This window comes from Octopus bimaculoides, chromosome 22 (assembly GCF_046866305.1).
Source record: "Octopus bimaculoides isolate indiv1 chromosome 22, ASM4686630v1, whole genome shotgun sequence".
Classification (NCBI taxonomy): Eukaryota; Metazoa; Mollusca; class Cephalopoda; order Octopoda; family Octopodidae; genus Octopus; species Octopus bimaculoides.
The window spans coordinates 19,565,204-19,572,703 of NC_142949.1; positions in this window are offsets into that span (position 1 = coordinate 19,565,204).

Genomic DNA, 7,500 nt, shown 5'->3' on the forward strand with positions numbered 1-7,500 from the left:
TCTTACACATTGATTGGTATGTGTTGTCCAACCCACTATCCGGCAGCGTCCAATTCTCTAACGGTTTTTTTCAAATGAATCAAGTCATAACCTTATCCATCTATTGTTTTCATAATCAGTCATAACGTCTTACGTTTAAGATGATTCCCATGCTTTCCCTGATGAGAAGGTTACAATTTTAATATCAAAGATCCCTATGGATCACACAGATTGTAATCCTTTGAAACATATGTAGGAATAAAGTATGCAATTATAACATGCGTTTTCTCCAATCCTTAAATTCTTAAATATACTCAAATACCCAAAATTTCAAGGAGTTCCTGCCTTAAAAACAGGAGCTAACCACAGTTATTTTGTGTTCTTTGCTACATTGGTTTCTATTAACCCATTTATTCTATCAGAAGAATTTTATTCATTAAGATAGAAGAAATACACATAATTATATATATATATATATAATATATATATATATATATATATATATATATATATATATATATATATATATATATATATATATATATATATATATATATATACATACATATATATATATATATATATATATATATATATATATATATATATATATATATATATATATGTGTGTGTGTGTGTGTGTGTGTGTGTGAGTGTGTGTGTGTGTGTCTGCATGTGTGTCTGTGTTTGCCCCGCCAACATCGCTTGACAACCGATGCTGGTGTGCCTACGACCCCGTAAATTAGCGGCTTGACAAGAAGACCGATAGAATAAGTCGTGGGTCGATTTGTTCGACTAAAGGAGGTGCCTCAGAAAGGCCACAGTCAGATGACTGAAATAAGTAAAGGAATAAAAGAATATATATATATATATATATTGATAGAAAAAACTAAAAAGAAAGAGACCTCGATATTATGTAAATATATATATATATATATATATATATATATATATATATATATATATATATATACGAACTATTAAGTGCACTTAATATTTCGTATTTGCCGGTACTTGTAGCTCGTCTGAAATGTTTATCACATATTTTGGCGTCAAACATCTTACAGTTTTGATATAATCGTGTACTTATGAGTTTGTGTATGAGTACATACACATGTATGAGAGCTCGCACACACACACACACATACAAACACGCAAACAAATGCACATTCATAAATACACTTACACTCTCTTAGTATCACTAGTAAATCCATATTACACAACATGATACAACTCATCAAAGCCTCCTCATTTCTTAGTCAATGGAAATGCAACAGCGCAACAATTGAATGGTTTACGAAAATTGAACATTAATCCAAATGCAAGTTTATCTAATTCGACTGCGGAAGGTTTTATCCTTCAGTCGCAAATAAATCTGCTCCAGAAGGGACATGCATTTGGTGAGACATATGTTGCCATAACTAATACCGACATAGATATAATAAGTAATGCATGGAAGTACTTTTTCATAAGAATTCTTATTTGGTAAAAAAAATGCAGGTGAAGTATTCGATGTCGCGGTGGACAGTTATGGTGGTACAAATATAGCGACTCTAGTTGGCCGCCATATTCTAGATGTCCTTATAAAAGAAAAAGAAAATGTACACAATATGGCTAAGATAAAGTAAAATTATGTAAACTATTTAAACGACTAAATGTAAGAACTACAATTAACACTAACCTTAACATTTCTTAATTATAAACATGAACCTTTATAAGGCATATCTAAACCTTACTATAAAGCACAGGAGGAAACTTCATATATCGACATAACCTCCAACCACCCAGTATCAATCATAACACAATAAATTAATAACACTACCAGATACGTTTCCAGCTTATCCACTGAAAGAGTCACTTTTTAAAAAGCCACCCCATATTATAATGCCGGTTTTTAAGAGATACAACTTTAAGGCTAGCATAACTTATATTGAATTAAATAAAAATAGACCAAGAAGACGCAGGCAGAGAAAATGCTTATGGTACAAACGCCTTATAATATGAATGTAACCCCTAGAAAGTTCCTAAAATAATAAATAACCAATAACACTCACACAAACAACATAAAATCTTCAATAGAAAATCGTTTGAAGTAAGCTATAATAGTCTCCCCAATATAGGGTCAATTATAATCAAACACAATATCCCTGAAAGAAGATGTAACTGTAGGTATTCGGTCAGCTGTCCTCTAAACAACGGTCGTCTAGAAAATGAATTGGTGTACAAAGCCAGTACCAAATATTGAAATGGAATAATACAATCATATATCGGGATAACGCGAAGCTACTTCAAACAAAAATATACCCAGCATTTGGCTTCATTCAGAGACAAAAATAAAAAAAACAACCACTTCTCCACCCAGTATGGTATGGACGCTGCAAAAGAGTAGAGTTAGCAACCCACAAATAAACAGGAACATTATTGCTAAAGATAACAAATATAGCTAACGGGGGTAGCAAATGTGAACATTACCTCTCTGAAAAATTAAACATGTTCACATCAAAAGCTAATATAGCTAATATTGTAAATATTAGAGATGAATTCTCTTCCTGCATGAAAAAGCAGCATTTCACACTGAGAAATTTCAAACAGGAACTCCCACCCATTACGCCACCCTCCAACCTGGATAGGTTTTCTTCTCCGAACATTTATTACATGTATTCTATGAACTTAATGCATATAAAACACATGGACCCATAGATATCTGTTTGAGTTGCCACATTACACAAATATACGAACATCACACCAGCCCTAGACAATACTTGATATACATGAACTTATGGTCTAACAAAGCCATAAATTTACATTCCATCAACCAAACCCGACGTATGAAAGTCCATAATCACGAGTACAAATCAAAACAAACGAAATATGTGCGCGTGTGTGTATACACATGTGTGTGCATACATAGATATATATATGTACACGTGTGTGTGTGTAAAAGTGTGCGTGCGTGTATCTATGAGTTGGTATGCTTGTTTGTGTGTGCATGCAAGTACATATGTCTGTATGCATATACGCATGACTTCAAATGATCCACTGGCTGAATATATACACAAATTCATAAATATCTATCTATATAGCTAGCTAGATCACTCTCGCTATCTATTCATCTCTATCTATCTATACATCACTCCCTCTCCCTCTTTATATAGATAGATAGATAGATAGATAGATAGATAGATAGATAGATAGATAGATAGATAGATAGATAGATAGATAGATAGATAGGTAGAGGTATATGCATTTCTATGCGTACATACACATTGCAGTCACACATATACTTATGCGGAAACGAGTGTTAGTATGGCTACATGTGGTGCCGCATCGGAGAAATTGCGACGTTCTTCATTTATCATAGACATAGATTTATTAGAAGTGATTTACCTGACACCATTTTCAAGTTTTTCAGACAGTCATGCACATTCTTGTTTTAATTTGCTTTTGTCTTTCGTGACTTATGGATTGCGAAGACTATGTTTGGTCATTGGCTGCCTGATGCATTCGCTTGATTTGTTTTAGGTTTATGGTGATATAGTGTATGGAAAATAGCTATTTCACTCTTTGTAACATCATGAATGTTATTACTTCTATTGCCTGCTCTTTGTTTCTGATTTATACGGAAAGAAAAAATGTCATACATGCAAATAACTATCAGGGTTAAAGGAAAGAATACCTGTTTGTATGGAATAACGGGTTTTCAGAAAGAAGTGAGTAAAAATATAAAATATATCACATAAATACGTATAAGCATTTTTTTTTTTTAAATGCGCGCAATTGATGATAATAATTCCATGGAAAAGGATTCGTTGGGATTACAAAGCTGATATGTAAATATTTATGTTGAAAATGTCAACGTTTTTTATAATTAAGTAAACGTTGATGTCTTTCTCTTTAAAATCTTGTGTTCAAAGCAGCATAATATAAAGCGTTAAACATCATCCTGTCATCTTTCAATCTTCATATGTCACACTTTATAATATGTCAAGTGAATTAATGCATAAAACATCAGAGTCGCTCTACAACGTATTTCCAAAATAGCTCCTTTATCTTTTATGAAGCATCGCTTATATGTTTTGCTCGTAATTTCGAGAACTCTCATATATAATATCCATATTTCGTTATAAAAGTGTATTCCGCTCCGTATGATAGAAGGAACCATTTCGGTAACTGGGAACGTGTTGTGTATAATCACTGTGTCATTTCAAAGTGTTCGCTCTGTTATATAGTTCCCTGTTAGAATTCAAATGTGATATAAAATTAAAAGCTGAAGAAAGCGAAATAAAGTGAATCCAGGAAAATCTGAACACATTGCTGCCTGTCTTAACTAAATACAGACATGTATTTAAGGTAGAACACCACCATATCCGCCATTTCAGCACTAGTAATTTCTGAATAATAATTACCATATATTTCATTTCATTAAACCTTGGGAGAGGTTTAATCTTAGTCCTTACAGATACGTCGTCCAACAATCTCAGACCAAGATGAATGAAGAATGTAGATGAAAGAAATATAATAATAAAAAGACATTAAGTCAAGTACGTTCATGATGGAGGCGATTCCTCCAAGAGCCCCCTTGAAATTATTAAAGCAGTAAAAATATATTCAGCACGCTGATATGTCTAGATTGGTAGAAAGTAATTCTACAGAAGACGAACCATCAAGAACCTATCAGTTATGATGTAATGTTAAGGAAAAAAAAGCATTCAGAACGACCCTCTACCGTACTAAGAGTTTGACAGACTACATTGATAATCTTATATAATAAAGGAGAAGCGGAGCTCCGTCTGTCTGTCAGGGAGGGAAAAAAAAGAGGAAGAATCAAAATATATCACAATGTATTTTAAAAATGGGTATGGGGAAAGGTTGTTTTGAGCGAGAAATAATATTGTGAGAGGGAGTTAGCGTGTGGGAACCTGTTGCTGATCCCTTGATTTTGTTTATAAATGTATAAGAACTTTTAAATAAGTTCCACACCGATAATGGTGCTTACATACCGAAGGGCTTGGTAAAAATTATTAATTATTAATTTATTAATAAATTAATAAATTGATAATCCTTTACCCTTTTAATTGTAATAATTATTCACTCCCGGATAGTAAACCACAGATTTTCTGCGATACCCCCCTGCGACGCACATGGTAATTCTTGAGGGAAGATGATGGGCTGGCTCGCCGATGTAGATTTGGAGATACTTTCAAAATGTGTCGATTACCATGATAGCGCTAGATCATGAATGCACATTTGCCAATACCGTCGAATTTACAACAAGAATATCATACCGACGAGGTAATGAAGAGTTTTTCCTTCTAAACCAGAAACATGTTTATGATTAACTATGACTAGTTTAGTTCGTTATTTTTTCTTCTCGTTTTGCCTATGTGAGTTGCGGGTAACTGCTATCTGTTGGAGCTTCAGCATTTTTAGCTGCTATTTCTGAACTTCGGTATGCGGTGAAGCAACCTGTTGCTGATCCCTTAATTTTGTTTATAAATAAATATATATATATATATATATATATATATATATATATATATATATATATATATATATATATATATATATATATATATAATGAGTTCAAGAAAAAAAGCGACAAAAATATAACAACAAAACAACAACGCGAGGACAGACATAGAAATATATATATATATATATATATATATATATATATATATATACAGGTACTGCTGCCAACATAGTACCTAACAAGTTTTGATTAAAAACGCAGGAATTTTCAGTGCAAGTTGGACAATTGAACACAGCACAGCTTCAGAGAAATCAGAAAAGAGTTCATTATGTAACAATTTAAGTAGTTGTTCCTCTTTGGTCGTGTTTGCATGTGTCTTTCTGTATGTCTTTTAACACAGAGGCAACGTGACGCAACACAGCTGAAATAAAACGACTTCCACTATATTACAATATTGATCCAGTAATCCTTCGAGTATCGCGGGGGTTACGTTCCAAAACACCCCGCAATTGGTGAAAATCTGCGAAGTAGGAACAGGACTGTAATGTATAATTTTTTGTTATTTTTATAATTTGTATATTCATTTTACTATAAATGGAAAACAGCACCACCGATAAAGCGACCTAAGCTGAAATAATAAACTGCGACAGATGATCCGTGATAGGTGAACTACAATATGGCGAGGGGTTACTGTAGTTATTTTGGGGGCTGTTTTTGTGTGCATTGCTGTTATTGAGTGCGTGTGCGAATTTTAGTATATCTTTCATCAAAGATCAATGCAACACATGCTTAAAAAAAGGTATCATTCTACTGAGTGGATGATTCTTGGTTGTTGTCGAGAAAGAAATTCGTTAAGAGACAGCGAAACATAGAACGATTGATAATATATATATTGTTGCTTTTTCCTTTATTAATACTACGTCATATCCGTTCACCCCTCGTTTGCCTTCCCTGTTCTCATCTCTTTTGTGTATAAAGGTCCAGTAATTTTATATGAAAAGTATGTTACCTATTGACTCTTTTATACATGCTAGCCACTGGCAGAAAATTTCTCTAACTTTTCTACGCTTTGAATATTTTTTTAATATAATTTCCTAATTTTGAAGAATGCCGGCACATATATTTTTATTTGCTGCCGACTATAACTGCGCTTGCGCGATGGATTTGAAAAGTTATAATGTATACAGATCTTCAATGATCCATAAATATATATTTGTAGCACCTGTGCTAATGAGAAGACGGATAGCAACTTATTTTATATGTTTATTGATGCTCGAAACCTAGGTACATGTGGTAACTATTGAAAATGTTTTTTTAATTTTTTTATCTCGTATGAAATTACTCGTAACCGTGGTTTGGTCTTTGACTGCTCTGTGTAGCATGTAAGGTGGCCTGTTAGGCTCACCTCTTTATGTGTATAAATGTACACTGATTTTATATGAAAAATATGTTGTCTATTGACTCTTTTATGCATGCTAGCCACTGGCAGAAAATTTCTCTAATTTTTCTACCATGTACATATTCTCTCTCTCTCTCTCTCTCTCTGTGAATATATATATATATATATATATATATATATATATATATATATATGTATGCATGTATGTATATATGTATATTTACATACATACACTTACATACATGCATACATTCATAGATGGATAGATAGATAGATAGATAGATAGATATACTGTTGTTTTGTCAGTAACTACTATTGGAGACTTTCACAATTATTAAAAGAAGGCACATATATGATGAGCAAATAGTTTTTACTGGCAGCTTAGTGACGGATATGATATTATATTAATGATGGAAAAGAGCACAAACAAAAGATATTTTGTGGAAAGAACCTATTGTTATATCATACAGGAACACTGACACCTGTCCTTGACAGGTCTTATTGCTGGATGAGCTTTTAACAATTCAGAGAACGTTGCACATATTGCTATATTAAAACACTAACATTAATTGCAATATATTGCAACCATGTCTAATAATTTTTAATTCATCTGAATAATTCTGACATCAAAAAATAACATGTCTGCAAA